This window comes from Elephas maximus, chromosome 1, assembly GCF_024166365.1.
Source record: "Elephas maximus indicus isolate mEleMax1 chromosome 1, mEleMax1 primary haplotype, whole genome shotgun sequence".
In the NCBI taxonomy this organism is placed as follows: Eukaryota; Metazoa; Chordata; class Mammalia; order Proboscidea; family Elephantidae; genus Elephas; species Elephas maximus.
The window spans coordinates 48,893,767-48,912,983 of record NC_064819.1 but is presented as its reverse complement, the minus strand read 5'-3'; the positions used below and the strand labels follow the sequence as shown (position 1 = coordinate 48,912,983).

At 45.5% G+C, this 19,217-nt stretch overlaps 1 long non-coding RNA gene across 5 annotated transcripts in view; it reads left to right on the top strand.

Moving 5' to 3' along the window:
• LOC126075359 (uncharacterized) overlaps positions 1-19,217 on the top strand; it is a 94,722-nt gene that overhangs the window by 58,757 nt on the left and 16,748 nt on the right. For 4 of the 5 annotated variants that reach the window (XR_007517194.1, XR_007517192.1, XR_007517190.1 and 1 more), the window contains 2 exons: positions 2,326-2,442; positions 2,581-3,989. This is a non-coding gene — a long non-coding RNA (uncharacterized LOC126075359). Of the gene's footprint in view, positions 1-2,325; positions 2,443-2,580; positions 8,532-19,217 lie in introns of those variants that run through there. The other variant, XR_007517191.1, reaches the window with a different exon arrangement.

Here is a 19,217-nt window from a genome sequence, read left to right as displayed (position 1 = left end):
CCTACTTGGCTCTGTCTTAGGGGCTTCGACTCCAGTCCTTTTGCCTTCTATCTGGTTTTTGCCTCTCTGCGTGGGGGTTTGGTTGACTCCCTGGTAGGCCTGTCTGTTTAGCTGAATCCTGGCTTCACGTCTGGGCTCTATCTTCTGCTGTCTTAGCTCCATGCTCCATGATCTGCGGCCATTCTCACCCACACAGGTGCTCAGCCTAGTCTCCCAGCCCCCCAGGCAAACAGGGACAGACTCCCTACTTCCCAGGCTGAGGGATTCTGACGGAGAACATGTACTGTGCCTTCTTTTGTGTACCTCCAGCTTTGCAGTTACCGGCACACAGGGAAGGGCTCAGGAAGAGTCCACACAATAAACCCATGAAGCAACAGAGTGATTGCTTTTATCCGCCTGTGAAATACAGGTGCAACATTTACTTCTTCTGCTCTCTTGTCTTTTTTTCATGATGATGAGGTGCTGTAGCACAGAGCCATTCCCTGGCAGGGCCGGGCCATCTGGTCCAGAGAGCTGTATGCTAAACTCTTTCTTGTAGATGTGGGGGCTTTGCCTTTGTGGCGGCCCCTTTGGCTGGGATGGGATGTGGTTTGTGTTGGTAGGGTATAGGTGGGTGGGGTGGGGGGGGCACACTTGTCTTAGCTCTCTCATACCTGGCCTGACCTTGAAATTTCCAGTTTACCTGGGACACAGCCAGGCTTGTGGCTGAGCCCTGAGCTGAAGCCAGGGAAGTCTCCACAAGCATTTGGCTTCCAGCTTGGTCTAGATGGAGGCTGTTTGCATCTGTCAAATGCATGGAGCTTAGCCCCGTACCTCACCTCGGTCTGGCTCACCTCTGCCTTGGAGCTCACTCTGTTTCTTCACCTGGTGAACACCTTCAGTACAGGCAGCGATCAGTCTATTGAGATAACTGTGAACTTCTTCTGTGAACTGAGCACTTGACCCCCACACTGGAGGGCAAAGGAGTGTCAGGAGGCAAGTTCCCTGCCACCAAGATACTCTCCCACTTAGCAGCACTGAGTACCTGACTAGAAGCAGGACCATGTGGTGTATTTCCCATAGAATGGATTGGTTTGTTCTCAGTGACGAGGGGTTATTTTTCATGAATATCACTATTATCCAGAATTTGTTTTCCTCTTTCAAGTTTCTTCTAGAGAAAAGTCTGCCAGTGTTTGTTGAGGAGGCGCTAGTTTTTTTTTAAATTTTTTATTGTACTTTAGATGAAGGTTTACAGAACAAACTAGTTTCTCATTAAACAGTCCACACACACATTGTTCTATGACATTGGTTAACAACCCCAAGACATGTCAGCCCTCTTCCTTTCCAACCTTGGGTTCAAGGAGAAGCTAGTTTTTATTTTCTCTAGCCAGGGGTTGTGGCGGGGTCTCTAAGGTGGGCATGATGGGGAGGGGAGGGCTTTCTCAGGGGTGGGCTGGAGCTGCTCCTAGGGGCTCCCATGGGCTGATTAAGTACTCAGAAAAATTTGTTGGCTGGTTGGCCATGGTAGGGGTATTTACACCACGAAACACTACAAATCAGGTTGTTTTCATGGCTTTTCCCTCCCTTATAAAAAAAAAAAACCCATTTCCATAGAGTTGATTCCGACTCAGGGTAACCCCACGTGTGTTAGTGTAGAACTGTGTTTTATGGGGTTTTCAATGGTTGATTTTTTGGAAGTAGATCGCCAGGCCCCTCTTCCGAGGCACCTCTGGGTGGCATCACACTGCCAACCTTTCAGTTAGTAGAGGAGTGCTTAACCTTTGTGCCACCCAGGGACTCCTGGGGACAGGGAGAGAATGTGAAATAATCCATAGTACATAGGCCCTTCGTGGATAGCGTACAGCTGCTGTTGGTGCCTGGCCTAGAGGCCCTTCCTGTGCCCGGTGGCTGCCGCCAGTGATCGCCAAGAGCTTTCCCCTACAGCCTTCTCCAGAGACTTGCCATTGGCTGAAGGGAGACTGCCTGGCCCGGAGAGGGCACACCACCCCTCCTCCCCTTCCCATTCTAGGATACGAAAGCCTTGCCGCAAGGTGAGAGGCCTGTGTAAGGGTTATAAGCTGCCAATGCTTAAGACCTTAGCATCTTTCAGTTTTCGTGACTTAAAGGAAGTTAGCAAATGCCTGAGAATAGAATAAACCCTTATCATTATAGTGAAACGATAAAAGTTTGGATTATTTTCCTTCAGTTTCCTTTGTGCAGCAAACCCTGAAAGTATTCATTTCAGAAAGAAACAAGTTGCTGTTGAGTCGGTTCCAGCTCGTGACGACCCCATGTGTGTCAAAGTAGAAGTGTGCTCCAGAGGGTTTTCAATGGCTGATTTTTCAGAAGCAGATCTCCAGGCCTGTCTTCCAAGATGCCTCCAGATGGACTCAAACCTCCAACCTTCCAGTTGGCAGCCAAGTGTGTTAAATGCTTGCACCACCCAGAGGCTCCATCAGAAAAGTAGGTGTAATCCTCACCCCTCCCACCTCTAATGCCCAGTGACTAAGAGTTTTGGTGTGAAGAAATGAGAATTCCTCATACTGTCTCACCTAGTCTTGTCAACATTTCCTTTACCCTAATTCAAATTCCTTTCTCCAGCTCTCTTACACAGGGGTAGGCTCCTTTGGAAAGATGACTCTGGAGAGGTGATGTTTGAATTAGAGCAGAATGGCTGAAAGGAACCAACCATGCAAAGACTTGGAGGAGGAGGACGAGGAGGGCACGGAGTCCCCGAGCACGTCTGAGGAGTGGAAAGAAGGCCCAGGTGACAGGGAGCCTGGCGGGAGGAGGTCATACTGCTCTGTGGTGGCACAAAGTTCTGTGGCATGTTGTAGGTCGCAATGAGGAGTTTGGGTTGTTTCTAGGCATCGCCATTCACAAACACCTTTCCCATAAGAATAACTAAAACTGGTATTTCCTAACATATGTGACGAACAGTACAAAATACTGCTCATTTCTCCAGGTCTGTGCACATTGCAGGGTCCCAGCTAAATCACTGGAGTTCGAGACAAATGTGCCACTACTGCTTGCTGGGGGCGAGGGGGAGAGGGAAGGGATGGATAGGATAGGTGGAGCCCAACCATTTTCAGGGCAGTGACACTATCCTGCATGATACCCCAATGGTGCACACATGACATTATAATTCATCCAAATCTGCAGGACTCTGCAACATAAAGGGTGAACCCTAGTGTAAACTGTGGACTTTAGTTAATAATAGTGTATCAATATTGCTTCATGAATTGTAGCCAATGTACCAGGAAGGCAAGATGTTAATATAAATAGAGAAAACTGTGGGGGCGGAGGGAGGAGGTGTATGGGAACTGTTTGTACTGTCTGCACAGTTCTGTATGCTCTAAAAGGTAAAGCCTAATAATAAATGAATAAATGTGCCAGGACTCCTGCTTTCAGACCCACACACCTTCGCCTCTCATAGGTACACAGCCCTCAATCGGTCCCATAACTTGAAATCTCAGTGTTCCAACATCATGGTCAGTTTCAAGTGGCACACACGTGTCTGTTCAGGCTCATTCTCCTGAAAGGAGGTGTCAGGTGTTAGGGCCATCAGGGGTCAGCGTGGACTCCTCCAAATATCTCAAGGGCTGTTCTTGAGACTTGCCGAGGGGAAAATGAGCAACGGTCAGAGCTGGTTTATCAGGCTTCCAGCCTGGATCAGAGTCTCCACAAAAGGTTGCTTTATCCAGATGCGCTGAAGGAGAATGTCTGGTGGACACCCTGGGATTCGGTCAGTGATTGCGATGGAAATCAGACAGTCTTACATAATTTTTTTTTTCCAATGCATTTTGTCCTCTTGTTTATCAAAATGGCTTCTTGGGTACTTTCCATGAGCTCGGCACTGTTGTGGTGCTGGTGTGACAGGTATAAAAGGCAGTCTTTCCTGGGCTAGAGGGGATGCCCTGGGAGGTGTTAATGGGTGTGTTGATGAAGTCCTGCATGACTCTCCGAGTTGTCTAGCTCCCCAAGGAGAAGCTCCAGCAGAGGGGCATCAGGTATAGAAAAATTCTGGCCTGCCCGAGGAAAGAGTCCTCAGGCAAGCTCTGGAGAGATGAGGCCACAGGGGCTGGATCCTGAAGAGTCTTGACTGAGTTTTGCTTTTAGTTTGGAGGCAATGGAGAACCTTGGGCATTTAAAATAAGGAAATGACATAATCAGCCTTATATTTTTAGTATATGATTCTGGCTGTGATAAGGGGGAAAAGGGATGAAGGGCTTAGTTATTATTGCTACTAATAAATTACCTCAAGCTTAATGCCTTAAAACAACCACCCAGTTTTCTTTGGGCCAGGAATTGAACTGCTTAGATGAGAGGATCTGGCTTGGAGTCCCCCGGAAGGTGGCAGTCAAGATGCTGGTTGACTCTGCAGACATCTGAGGCTTGACAGGGTCTGGATACCCATTTCCAAGGTGGCTAACCTTCATGGCTGGCAAGTTGGTGTTTGTTGGTGGTGGATTGCCAGTTCCTTACCGTGTCAACCTCTTTCCAGATTTCTTGTATGTCCTTGTGACATGGCAGCTGGCTTCCCTCGGAATGCGTAATCCAAGAGGGCAAGGTGGAGGTGGCAATGCCTTTTATGACCTCACCTCATAAATCACATACTGTCACTTCAGCCACATTCTGTTTGCTGGGAGAGAGTCACTAAGCCGAGCCCATGTTCAAGGCTACAGGAGACTCCACCGTTGGAAGGGAGGAGTGTCAAAGATCTGTGGACATGACTGTGGTGGTTTGAACATAAAAGATTATTTTGTAATCCAGATGAGAAAGGAAAAGGGATGTAATCTACCCCTAAACAGTGAGAATAGGGGGCAGATTTCAGAGACATTAAGATTCTAAAATCAACAGAGTTTAGAAACTAATTGCAATTAGTCTGAGCTGGGGTCATCTAGGGGAGCTGCATTGTCAAGGAGGAAGGGTATGGTTAGGACATGCTAACTATGACATGCCTTCTTACAGTTAAATGGGTATTTCAAACAGGCAGCTGTGCATCTGGGCTTGTTTGAGAGGAGCTGTCTGGTGGGATGAACCTGGGGGTTATAGGCATGAAAGCTGTGGATGTAGATGAGACAACATAGGTAAAGGGGGGAAAAGGAAAAGAGCTAAGGTCACAGGGTAGAGCTCTGGGGAGGAATTCCTTCATTTGGCAAAGGAGACTGAGAATGAGGCAATCAGGGAGATAGGAGAAAAACCAGAAATGGTGGCCTCATGGAAGCCAAGAGGAGGGGATGGGCTCCTGTGTTGACACCACTGAAAGGTCTCATTGTAAGATGCTTGGGTTTGGCGATATGGCAGTCACTGATGACCTTGGCCAACGTTTTCCTGTGGAGTGGGTGCAGGTCAGACTGGAGAGGTGGGGAAGTGGATATCGACTGTGTTGACAAGTGTTTCAAGAAGATTGGTTGTAATAGAAGTGGTAAAGGGCAATAAATGGAGGTTTTAAAAAATGTGTTTTAATTCTTATGGGAGGGCTGCAGTAGGCAGTTCAAGAAGAGGGAGAGAGGGGAGGAAGAGTAAAGTGAGGCCATGGAGGAGCAGCCTGCTTTGTCCTTTGGTGGGATACTTCCTCCTTTCTAACAGGAAGGAAGAAGATGGGGTTGGGGTTAGGTGATGGGTATCTGTAGCTCTGATGTTCCCTCAGGTGGCTTCTAGTTTTGGTTATGAAGTATCAGGCTGTGTTAGTGGTACTCAGCTTTGGCCACACGTTAGAATCACCTGGGGGACATTTAAACCTCCTTTATGCCCAGGCTGTCCTCTCAGGGCATCAGTATTTTTGGAAGTTTCCCATGTAAAACCAGAGTGTAGCCATGTGGAGGACCCCTGAAGTGGGTCACTCCTGAGAGTGAACTGGGAGGAGGTGGGGGCAGTCAGTGGGCCCGGGATAAAAGGACGGTAGCAGAGTGTGGGAGAAGGTGATGTCAGGGTTTTCTGAGGTAGGTGACCATGGAGTTCCAGTGGTAACTATCTGCTTGGTTATGTGGTCATCTCCAGGAGAGCTACCTGCTCGGTTGCAGGTTTCATGAACAGTAACCTACTCAGTGCCGTCGAGTCGATTCCGACTCATGAACAGTAGGTGGTGTGAGAATCTTAACCTCTGTGCCTCAGGTTTCATTGTCTGAAAAATGGGCGTAACGGTACCTACCTCATAAGAATGATGTAGAATTAAATGAGGTAATGAACATAAATGTATAGCACAGCTCATTGGAAAAGAAAAAGTTGCTGTTTAGTGGACTCTGACTCATGGTGATCCCACATGTATCAGAGTAGAACCATGCTCCATTGAATTTTCAATGGTGGATCTTTCTGAAGTAGATTGCCAGGTCTTTCTTCTAGGTGGGCTCAAACCTCCATTCTTTCTGTTGGCAACTGAATGCGTTAGCCTTTTGCACACCAACCAGGGACTCCTGAACAGCTCATAGCACAGAGTAAATGCTTAATAAAGTTTACTGTTGGCATTAGCAAATAACCTTGTTGACTAGAATGTAGGACATGAACAGGAGAGTAATGAGATAGGACTGTAAAAGCATATTTCTAGAGAAGAGTTTATATAAGAGACCATGAGGACTTCAGGTGGGTTTTGAGCTGGGGATGATTTAGAGTCTACTTTTGGAATCCTGGAGAGGAAGTGGGTTGGAGAACTGTGGCAGATTCGGCCACTTTGGCTGTTGTCACAGGGCCATGGTGCCATGTTCCATTTAGATTTCATTTTGCTTTTCTCCTGCTCTGTTTGGGCTAATGTGTAGTGTTAGACACAAATGATGACATATTATATTCCCACCCCTGGACCTGACTGGGGCTGTACGTAGGGATTAGGGACAGGGAGACCTAAGGCTGTGTCCCGCAGAAGGGGCTTTCTGCAGGGGGGTCTGTTTCTGATTGTTCTTATCATCCCTGCTGGTGTATTTACCCTGTCTGGCTACTGGCTGGGAAACCCTGGTGGCATAGTGGTTAAGTGCTACAGCTGCTAACCAAAGGGTTAGCAGTTCAAATCCACCAGGCACTCCTTGGAACTCTATGGGGCAGTTCTACCCTGTCCTGTAGGGTCGCTATGAGTCGGAATCGACTCAACGGCACTGGGTTTGGCTTCTTTTGGTTGGCTACTGGCTGAGCAGGCAAGAAGGAACACATTTTTCCAAGCTGGTTTCAGCATGGCATTCTCAATCCTATTGAAAGAAGCCCCATGTCCTGATGCAAGGAACTCTGGGACCCATGCTGGACATGAGAGAAGTCATCTCAGAAGGCAGCACCTAACCAGAGTGGCTTCTTGTCTCTGGGGCACGGAGTCAAGGAAGTGATGTGTGCTCAGTGTACATTTTTGCAGCATGACCTTCAGCCATGGTAATCATTACTGTGGTAAATCCTGCCCAAGAATGTAGGGCTATGGGGTAGTAAAGAACTCACTCACCCTGTACCACGAGTGGCCTCTGTCCTTGTCGACCAGATGGCTGTCTTTCCTGCAGAGACTACATGTCCCAGCACGCATTGCACACCGTCCCAGCATGCATTGCCGCGTCCCCTGCTGAGAGGCTGGGAAGCTCTTCATCACCTCCCCAAGGCTGAGGGATTCTTCCTCACCTCCTCCAGACTGAGAGGCTCTTCCTCACCTCCCCCAGACACGGCCCCCCTTATCTTCAGACAGGCTGACAGGTTGCCACACAGGTCCAGTCCTAGGCAAGTGCGTTGTTTCAATGCCATGGTAGCGACCTTTTTATTCCTGATGGCTTCTTTACCCCGTGAGGAGACAAGCAAAGCAAGATTTTAGCAGAGAGTACCACGACGGATCATTTGGTCAGGGACCCTGGCAAGCCTGAGGGTTTTGTCAGATGGGAGCTGTAGTAGTGAGTAAAAAAAAGTGAAACCAGATGTGCTTCCCTCCCGTGGCTTCCCATCCACGCCGGGGCTGAGGGAGGAGGCTGTAAAAGTGTCTCAGCCCTCAACTGCCGAGGCCCGGATTTATGCGCCGGGTAACCCTGCACCATAAATCCACCGCCCTCACCGAAGCAGCAGCTTCCGACCGGCCGGGGCCCAGCTGTGGTGCTGACCGGAGAGGGCGGATGGGCAGAGGGACACGGGTGAGGAGCACGTGGGCAGGAAGCCCGGCTGGGATTCAGCAATATAGCTTTTCAAGAATTTTTTAAAATGGGCAAACGTTTTTACAAGGTTGGCTCAGAGTGTGGCCTTCTTAGGAGATGAGCCAAACCGTATTTTGTATTTTAGCCTGAAAAAGAACTTGATTTCTTTTTGGAAAGTACTGGCACATGCGAAAGAACTAATCGGGAATGGAACCCACGTAAGGCAGTGTTTTCACGGCAGGTTGAAGTACTCCCACGGAGAATAAGGTTGACAGGGGCTGGACCACGTGAGTCCGCTAGACCATCTTCAGGAGCCTGGAGGGAAACATCTGGCTTGTGATTTAAGATCATTCCTAGGCTTGCCGTGTAGAGAAGATATTATGGGAGTGGGCAAGAATGGAAGCAGGGAGACTACCTAGGAGGCTGTATTACTTAAGCCCAGGCCTGTGGTGATGGAGGCTTGGGTCAGGTGGGAGCAGGGAGGATGCAGGGTGGCACATGGACCCAGGGTTGGGTGGGAGGGACCCAGGCTGACCTGGGCACGTGGTGTGAGCGGCCAAGTGGATCGTGACGCAGCTGAAACAGGGAAACGGGAGGAGAATCGTGTTTGTTGAGAAGATGAGTTTGGTTTTGGACATATTAGGTTTGAAATGCTTATAGACATCCATGTCGATGATTTGAACAGCTGGCTGGATATATGGGTCTGGAGAAATGAAGGGCGGTCAGGGCTGGGATATAAATTTGGGAGTTATATTACAGACAACATTTAAAAAGGTAGGAACTGAGCTGTTGCTCAGGCCATGCTAGCCCCATGGCATTGACACTGTCACCATAATCATCATCTGTCCCCTGGATAGAGGAGCATCTAGTGCCAGGGACCTTAGACCAGGCATGTGGACATCTGCATCACTGTTCTCTTGTCTTTGGTGGGTGACATTAATCCATGGTCCTCTTTCAACTGAGCCCAAAGTGACTTACAGTGACCAGAGTGGCTCTTCTGGCTGTTGTCAGCTGCCGTAAAGTCGGCCCCCGATTCATGGTGACCCCATGCACAATTAGATGAAATTAAACACTGCCCAGTCCTGTGCCATCCCCACAATTGATTGTAGATGGGACAGTTGTGATCCATAAGATAGTCATTGGCTGGCTTTTGGAAGTAGGTCTCCAGGCCTTCTTCCTGGCCTGCCTTAGTCTGGAAGCTCTGCTGAAACCCGTTTAGCATCATAGCAACCTGCAGCCACCACTGACTGATGGGTAGTGACTCTGCATTAGGTGTGAAGGTAAGAAGTCTACCACTGACCCACCACTGCCTCCTAGCAATTAATAGGGGGTCACACATGGCACAAAACTCTCCTACCCTGACCCTGGACAAGCCACATTCTCCATTTTTGTCTTTTGTATCACCTGGCTCAAATTTTCTCCTCTGTTAACATCTCCCAACATATGGACATTTCTACAGTGGGTAAAACCTTATTATTTTATTATTACACACTAAACACGAGTGATTTTCTTTTCATTTGATCCATGGTGTTTAAAGCGTCGTATTAATTTCTAATATGCTTTAATTACTGAGTTCTGATAAGTGGCCTTAAAAATCATTTCTAGGTTGACACTCAACCAGCTGGTGGCCAGGGTGGCCCTGATCACTGTGGGGATTGGTTGGGATGTTACTCGGTGACACACATAAGAATGCAGGTGGCAGTAAACCATTCTGTTTATGCTTAGTTGGGCCATCCAATTTAGGTTTCATACAGCACTTGTGGTTTGGATTTGTTGGAACTAAATATGTAATAATGCCCATTCAGTGGATTCTTTGTATAAAATGACTCAAAACAGCCTCCTTCCCAAAGAAGGCTGAAAACAGATGCACACTTGTAGAGTTAAAACTGCGCTGGTGCGAAGGTGGAACATACACACAGGCACAGCTCGATGTTCTCCTGTTGGCCACTTGGTTGTTAATTATGCTCAGATGTGGAGTCCATGGACCCTTGCAAGGAAAGCCTGGGGCAATTTTTCTTTACCCTCCCAGGAGAGCCTGGGCTACCATTACTTCTGTATGGGTGCAGGGTGGGACCCTTCCTCACTATGCTTGTGAGATGCCATCCCCTGCAGAACCCCACCAAACTCAGAATGTCTCTCCTTCTCTGAAACAGACAAATGTAGCCCACAGCATCCCTCCAAGTGCCCAACAGGGTATCTCTAGCTCCCTCTTACTCTTCTGGAGTGTTTGGCCTTTGCCTGTACCTGAGAGTCTTCGTTGCACTAGATTTTCGTATTTCATTCCCTTTGGGAATCTTGTTACAGATAAACCAGTACCAGTTGCTGTCAAGTAGACTGACTCATGGCAACCCCATGTGTGTCAGAGTGGAACTGTGCTCTATAGGGTTTTAAATGGCTGATTTTTCAGAAGTAGACCTTCCTTCTGAGGTGCCTCTGGGTGGACTCGAACCTCCAATCTTTCGGTTAGCAGCCAGGCTCACTAACCACTTGCTCCACCCAGGGATTCCTGTTACAGATAACTGGGACAAAAATGCAGATTTAGGAGCCATGAGGGTATGTAGGGCTTATGAAACAATGTAGAAGATGTAGAAGGTCAGATCGCCCAGGTGGGGTATGTAGGGTGAGGACTAGTTCTCGGAAGATACAGGCAGTTGGCAGAAAATGAGCTCACAAGCCAGCTGGGAAGGGAAGGCTAGAGGGTGGGAGGAGAGCCAGGGGAAAGAGGGCTTCTGGGAGCCAGGGGTGACGTGAACTTTAAGAAGGAGCAGTGGTCAGTCACCATGCCACAGACGGTGGTTATTGAGATGAGAATGAAAAGTGCCCATTGGGTCTGGAAATTAGCTGACTGGGAGGCGTGGTGGGGCCAGAAGCCAGACTACACTAGGTTAAAAAGTGAGGAAATCAAGACACCAAGTGAAGCTACTATTTAGAGAATCTGGCAAAGAAGAGAGACAAAGGGCAGAAGCTGGGGCGGGGGCGGGGGGGGAGGTGGAAGTACTGGGACTGGAGGAGGATTTTGACGTGCCTGTTTTTGTTTATTTTGTTTGGACAGTGGGGCAGAGGGATTGTAACGGGATTTATGTCAAGAAGACAATTGGTCCCTCTCCAGGTGTGTCTGGAGGAAGGTTATGAGTGCCATAAAAAGTCTGGGGTAGTGATGAACCAGGACAGCCACACACTTTTCACATTCACCTTGGCACCTTGGTGAATCTGTTCTACCCACGCCTAACATTTGAACCTGGAAAACTCACCCATTCCAGTACCCAATAAAAATCAGCTTGACGTTGCAGCCCCATTAAAGCAACTGTTTTGTGTGACTCCTGCTATTACTGGGAGAATGTTTCTGTGGTGGTTCATCTTTGTTATTGTTTTGGGTTTAACTGGAGAGAATCTTAATGATGAGACAGAGGAGACGAGTGGACAGGGGGAGGCTGAGCAAACAGGGAGGGGATTCTAGAGGAGGGAAGACCAGGGGTGTCAAGAATACCAGTGAGGCCAGGGCAAAGTGAGCGAAGGTCAGGAGGGTTGGGGAGTTTCACGCCTGAGAGCTCTGCTGTCCCTGTTTAGTGGAGGTAAGGTCACACATGGTGTGGGAAGACAAGGATGTGATGAGGCTCGATGAGAAAACTGAGCTTTTGCTGTTGAGAGGAGTGGGGAGGGAGCTGAGCAGGGGCTGGTAGAAGGGGCTCTTCCCTGAGTGCCCGTGGAAGTTAAGACACCGTGTCTTTATGGTGTCCCTGGCACAGATGGTCTGCAGTGTTGTTCTCCAGCAATGCAGTCTGGATGCAGGAAGGAAGAAGGTGTCTGGGTGACTAGAGAAGGGTTCAAAGTTTGAAGACAGGTGAGATCGAAGAGGGACAAGGGGCCAGAGGAATTGAGGGTTATGGCTTGAGTCTTGTCCTTCTCCCTTTCTTGAAAAACAAATTTATTTCACTCTCTGTGTTTTATCCAGATGCAGGCCTTTGGGGCTCCTTTTACTTCCCCTGGTAATCCACACACTGAAACCAGATCCCACTGGAGGAAGATACAGCAAAGGGGATGGACAGGGTCTTCTGGGAATAGGGGTAGAGCTCTCCTGGTAGACCTGGATAGCACTAGCTTTGATCTGTCAGTTATAGGTAATGTTGGCTGACTTCCTATGAAGATAGATGAAGAGTTAGCATTTTCATACTCCCCCTTCACCTCTGCATTCTCCTGGTAGAGTTACATCGCTATTCTTAAGTAATTCGACAATTACTGGTTTTATCACCAAAACTATGTTGATGTTGTTTACAGCAAATCCGAGTAGTGCATTATGATTATATTTTTCTATTGCCTTTTGTTTTTCTTTCAGGTACCTATTTGCTTCACTTATTGCGTGTGTGCTATTTTTATGTACATATTCTCGGTAGCTTAAAAATACATCCACAAATGTTTTGATACTCTTCCCTTCAAAAGGTAGAGCCCAGTTTCCGTTCTCGTGTATGTGGGCTGTACTTAGTGAATTGCTTCTAACAAATAGAATGTGGCAGAAGTAAGGACGTGTGACTTCTGAGACTAGGTAATAAAAGGTAGTACAGCTTCCTCCTTGATCTTTCTCATGGATTGTTCTGGAGGAAGCTCGCTGCCATATTGTGAAGCTATTCAGGCAGCTCTATGGACAGGTCCATGTGGCAAGAAACTGACGCCTACTGCCAACAGCCAGCAAGGAACTGAGGCCTCCAGCCAATAGCCATGTGAGTCAACCATCCTAGAAGGTGATGCTGTAGCCCCAGTCAAGCCTTCAGTTGACTGTAGCCCCAGCTGGCATCTTGACTGCAACCTGAAGAGAGACCCTGAGCCAGAACCACCCCACTATCTGGTAATCTCGCCGTGTGAGATAACAAATGCTTTTTGTTTTAACTCTGCTAGTCATGGGGTAATTTATTACGCAGGAATAGATAATTAATACAATAGCTTTGATTTCTTCCTGATGATCACTTCATCACTATACCTGCCATAGTATCTACTCTGTCAAAGTGTATTCCTTTCTTGGGTCCCTCCATCTTCTTGCTCCCATCTGACATCTGGACTGTCATCTTTCACACTCTGCCAATTGGATTCAGTGGTTCTGATATCCCTTGTTCTTCATGTTCTTCATTTTTCAATCTAACAACTAGCTGCCAGGAAAAGATGCATGGGAGGCCTATTTTCTTAGTCCTTGCATGTCTAAAAACATTTTTTAATCTGCTTTCATTCTTGATTGATAGCTTGGTTGATTATAGAATACTAGGTTGTTGTTGTTGGGTGCCATAGAGTTGGTTCTGACTCATAGCGACTCTATGTACAACAGATCGAAACACTGCCTGGCCTTGTGCCGTTCTCACAATCATAGTTATGCTTAAGCCCGTCGCTGAAGCCACCGTGTCAATCCGTCTCATTGAGGGTCTTCCTCATTTTCGCTGACCCTCTACATTGCCAAGCGTGATGTCCTTCTACAGGGACTGATCCCTCCTGACAATATGTCTGAAGTATGTGAGACATAGTCTCACCATCCTTGCTTCTAAGGAGCATTCTGGTTGTACTTCTTCCAAGACAGATTTGTTCATTCTTTTGGCAGTCCACAGTATATTTAATATTCTTCTCCAACATCACAATTCAAAGGTGTCAATTCTTCTTCAGTCTTCCTTATTCATCATCCAGCTTTCACATGCATAATAACCTACCCAACAACTGCCCCATAGAATTTCCGAGGATAATAGGCATAATGGTTGTGGGTAGGCAATTGAAAACACGTGCGTAATAGGCAATTGAAAACACCATGGCTTGGGTCAGGCGCACCTCAGTCTTCAAGGTGACATCTTGGCTTTTCAACACTTTAAAGAGGTCTTTTGCAGCAGATTTGCCCAATGCAATGTGTCTTTTGATTTCGTGACTGCTGCTTCCATGGGTATTGATTGTGGATCCAATTTAAATGAAATCCTCGACAACTTCAGTCTTTTCTCCATTTATCATGATGTTGCTTACTGGTCCAGTTGTAAGGATTTTTGTTTTCTTTATGTTGAGGTGTAATCCATACTGAAGGCTGTAGTCTTTGATCTTCATCAGCCAGTGCTTCAAGTCCTCTTCACTTTCAGCAAGCAAGGCTGTGTTATCTGCTTAATACAGGTTGTTTATTAGTCTTCCTCCAATCCTGATGCCCCGTTCTTCTTCATATAGTCCAGCTTCTCAGATTATTTGCTCAGCATACAGATTGAATAGGTATGGCGGAAGTATACAACCCTGACGCACACTTTTCCTGACTTTAAAGCATTCAGTATCCCCTTGTTCTGTTCAAACCACTGCCTTCTGATCTATGTACAGATTCCTCATGAGCACAATGAAGTGTTCTGGAATTCCCATGCTTTGCAATGTTATCCATAATTTGTTATGATCCACACAATTGAATGCCTTGGCGTAGTCAATAAAACACAGGTAAACATTCCTTCTGGTATTCTCTGCTTTCAGCCAGGATCCATCTGACATCAACGATGATGTCCCTGGTTCCACGTCCTCTTCTGAATCTGGCTTGAATTTCTGGCAGTTCCCTGATGATATACTGCTGCAGCTGCTTTTGAATGATCTTCATCAAAATTTTACTTGTGTGAATATTAATGATATTGTTCGATAATTCCTGCATTTGGTAGGATCACCTTTCTTGGAAATAGGCATAAATATAGATCTTTTCCAGTTAGCTGGCCAGGTAGCTGTCTTCCAAATTTCTTGGCATAAATGAGTGAGTACTTCCAGCACTGCATCCGTTTGTTGAAATATCTCAATTGGTATTCCGTCAATTCCTGGAGCCTTGTTTTTGCCAGTGCCTTCAGTGCAGCTTGGACTTCTTACTTTAGTACCACTGGTTCCTGCTTATCTGGTGCCTCCTGAAATGGTTGAATGTCAACCAATTCTTTTTGGTACAGTGACTCTGTGTATTCCTTCCATCTTCTTTTGATGCTTCCTAAGTCATTTAATATTTCCCCATAGAAGCCTTCAGTATTGCAACTCGAGGCATGAATTTTTCCTTCGGTTCGAGAAATGCAGAATGTGTTGTTCCGGTTTGGTTTTCTACCTCCAGGTTGTTGCACATGTTGTTACAATACTTTGTCTTCTCAAGCTGCCATTTGAAATTATCTGTTCAACTCTTTTACTTCATTTTTTTCTCTTGCTTTAGCTACTCAACATTCAAGATCATGTTTCAGAGTCTCTTCTGACATCCATTTTAGTCTTTTCTTTCTTTTTGATGACCTCTTGCTTTCTTCACGTATGATATCCATGATGTCATTCCACAACTCGTCTGATCTTCAGTCATTAGTGTTCAACACATCAAATCTATTCTTGAGATGGTCTGTAAATTCAGGTGGGATATACTCAAGGTCATACTTTGGCTTCATGGACTTGTTCTAATTTCCTTCAGTTTCGACTTGAATTTGTGTGAGCAACTGATGGTCTGTTCCACGGTCAGCCCCTGGTCTTGTTCTGACTGAGATATTGAGCTTTTCCATTGCCTCTTCCCCTGTGTATTCCATCTGGTGAGGTCCACGTGTATAGTTGCTGTTTATGTTGGTGAAAAAAGGTATTTGAAATTAAGAAGTCATTGGTCTTGCAGAATTCTATCATGCAATGTCCAGCATTGTTTCTATCACCAAGGCTGTATTTTCCAACACTTGATCCTTCTTCTTTGTTTCTAACTTTTGCATTCCAATCTCCAGTAATTATCAATGCACCCTGATTGCATGTTTGATCAATTTTATACTGCAGAAGTTGGTAAAAATCTTCAATTTCTTCATCTTTGTGGTTGGTGCATAAATTTGAATAATAGTTGTATTAACTGGTCTTCCTTGTAGGCATATGGTATTATCCTATCACTGACAGCCTTGTTGCTCAGGATAGATCTTGAAATGTTCTTTCTGACAATGAATGCAACACCATTCCTCTTCAACTTCTCTTTCCCGGCATAGTATTCCATATGATTATCTGATTCAAAATGGCCAATACCAGTCCATTTCAGCTCACTAATGCCTAGGATATCAATGTTTCTGTGTTCCATTTCATTTTTAACTACTTCCAATATTCCTAGATTCATTCTTCATACATTCCATGTTCAGATTATTAATGAATGTTTGCAGCTGTTTCTTCTCATTTTGAGTGATGCCACATCAGCAAATGAAGGTCCTGAAAGCTTTACTCCATGCACATCATTAGGGTCGACTCTACTTTGAGGAGGCAATGCTTCCCTAGTCATCTTTTGAGTGCCTTCCAACCTGAGGAGCTCATCTTCCCACACTATATCAAACAATGTTCCACTGCTATTCATAAGGTTTTCACTGGCTAAATCTTTTCAGAATTAGACTGCCGGGTCCTTCTTCCAGTCTGTCTTAGTGACTCTGCTGGTATTTGAATATCGGTGGCATAGCTTTCAGCATCACAGCAACATGCAAGCCCCCACAGTACGGCAAACTGACAGACACGTGGGGGTGGTAGAAAATTGTTTTCTCTCAGAATTTTTAAGGAGCTGATTGTATTGTTGTCTTTGAGCATTCAATTCTGCTCTTCTAGTCCAGTATCAGCTTCGTTCTTGTTTCTAAGCATATGACCTAGTTTTTCCCCCTCCTTGAGTATTTTGGGGACCCTGGTAGTATAGCAGTTAAGTACTACAGCTGCTAACCAAAAGGTCAGCCATTCAGGTCCACAAGGCATTCCTTGGAAACTCTATGGGGCAGTTCTACTCTGTCCTATAGGGTCCCTATGAGTTAGAATCAACTCGACAGCAGTGGGTTTGGGTAAGGGTTGGGTATTTTAGGGTCTTCAGGATATTGCTTGTTGCTGCTCTTAGCTGGTGTCAAGCTGACCCTGACTCAGGGTAACCTTAAGTACAACAGAACAAAACGTTGCCCAATCCTGCATCATCCTCAGTGTCACTGGCATGTTCAGTCAGTCCATCATTGTGGCTATTGTGTCAATCCATCTCACTGAGCCTCTCCCTCATCCTTGTTGGTGTCTACCTCACTAAACATGATGTCCTGCTCCAGCGATGGACCTTTCCTGAGGACCTGTCCAAAGCAAGCAAGTTGGACAACGTTCTTTTGTGATCCATAAGGTTTTCATTGGCTAATTTTTGGAAGTAGATCATCAGGCCTTTCTCCTTAGTCTGTCTTATTCTGGAAGTTCCACTGAAACCTGTCCACCATGGGTAACCCTGATGGTATTTGAAATACCAGTGGTATAGCTTTCAGCATCATAGCAACACAAAAGTCACCATAATATAACAAACTGAGAGAAGGGTGGTGGAACTTAACCTAGTGCTGTAGAATTTTATGATCATGGACTTTGGTATATCAGTTTGAAAACTTTGCTACAAGTAAAGAAAAACTCAACTAAAACTGGCTCACGCAGGAAGTGGATTTAGTGTGTTGCATAATCTGAAGTCCAGAGGTAAGGTAGCTCTGTGATTCAGTAACTCAGTGGCTAATTACGTGATCAAAGACCCAGGTTTTAAAGATCTGTTTGTTCTTCAAGAGTATATTAACTAGCTCTCTTTATGGGCAAAAAATGGCAGCACTTCATATTTCAGAGGCAGAAATTGAGACTATCTCTTCCTGTGACTCTTTTTAAAACTGGAATATCTTCCAGAGTCAATCCACATCTTCAGCCAAGTTTCCATCTTAGTTCTACAGCCATTATTAGGTTTAATTGCCCTTTCCTAAAGACAAGGGGAATAAATTAATATGATTACCTTAGACTCATCAAATTTAGTTCATGGAGCTGGGGATGACATTAGCCTTCCCCGAGAACATCACCTTGAGTAAAACATGGGGATTTAAAATAAATTCTAGCGTCCTGATACAAGGAAGAATAAGGTAGGAGCTTCTGAGTAGACAACTAAAAATGTCTGCTGTGATGGGTGTGGGTGTTTATACCATTCATTGAGATGGAGACTTGGTGGTCTGTCTTCTAAATCTCGTTGAAATCTGCTTTCTGTGGATGTCTTCTCTCTGTGCTTTTTGTCCTTGTGGGTTTATGCTATTTTGTTGCTTTATTATTGTTTTAATGGGACCTGACTCAGAAGGGAGAGCTGATAAATGTGGATGTTCTATCTGCCATCTCTATTTGGAAGCCCTCCAGCCAAGGCTTTTCATCTTTACTTTTTCATGTATTTTAAACCAGTATTTTTCAAACTGTGATTTATAACTTGTTAGTAAGCTATGATCAGAATTTTTAAAAATTAAATAGAATAGAAAATAATGAATTATGTTGTTTTTTGGTTATAGTAAAAATTAGTGTCACTTGTGGTATATTTTGTTATGGCAGCACTAGGTAACTAGTGTGTGTTGTGTGTGTGTGTGTGTGTACTGGGTTGTTATCGTTAGGTGCCATTGAATCATTTCTGACCCATAGCAACCCCATGCACAACAGAATGAAGCACTGCCCAATCCTGCGCCATCCTCAAAATTGTAGCTGTGTTTGAGATCATTGTTGCAGCCACTGTGTCAGTCCATCTCATTGAGGGTCTTCCTCTTTTTTGCTGACTGTCTGCTTTACCAAGCATGATGTCCCTCCTGATAACATGTCCAACGTAAATGAGACCAAATCTCACCATCCTGCCTTCTAAGGAGCATTCTGACCATACTTTTCCAAGACAGATATGTTCGTTCTTTTGGAACTCCATGGTATATTCAATATTCTTCGCCAACACCATAATTCAAAGGTATCAATTCTTCTTTGGTCTTCCTTATTTGTTGTCCAGCTTTCACATACATACAGCATTTGCATGCATATGAGGCGATTGAAAATACCATGACTTGGGTAAGGTGTACCTTAGTCCGCAAGGTAACAGCTTTGTTTTTTAACACTTTAAAGAGGTTTTTTGCAGATTTGCCCAATGCAATATGTCATTTGACTTCTTGACTGCTGTTTCCATGGGCATTGGTTGTAGATCCAAGTAAAATGAAATCCTTGACAACTTCAGTCTTTTTCTCCATTTATCATGATGTTGCTTATTGGTCCAGTTGTGAGGATTTTTTTTCTTTATGTTGAGATGTAATGTATATTGATGGCTATAGTCTTTGATCTTCAGTAGCAAGTGCTTCAATCCTCTTCACTTTCAGCAAGCAAGGTTGTGTCATCTGCATATCACAGGTTGTTAATGAGTCTTCCTTC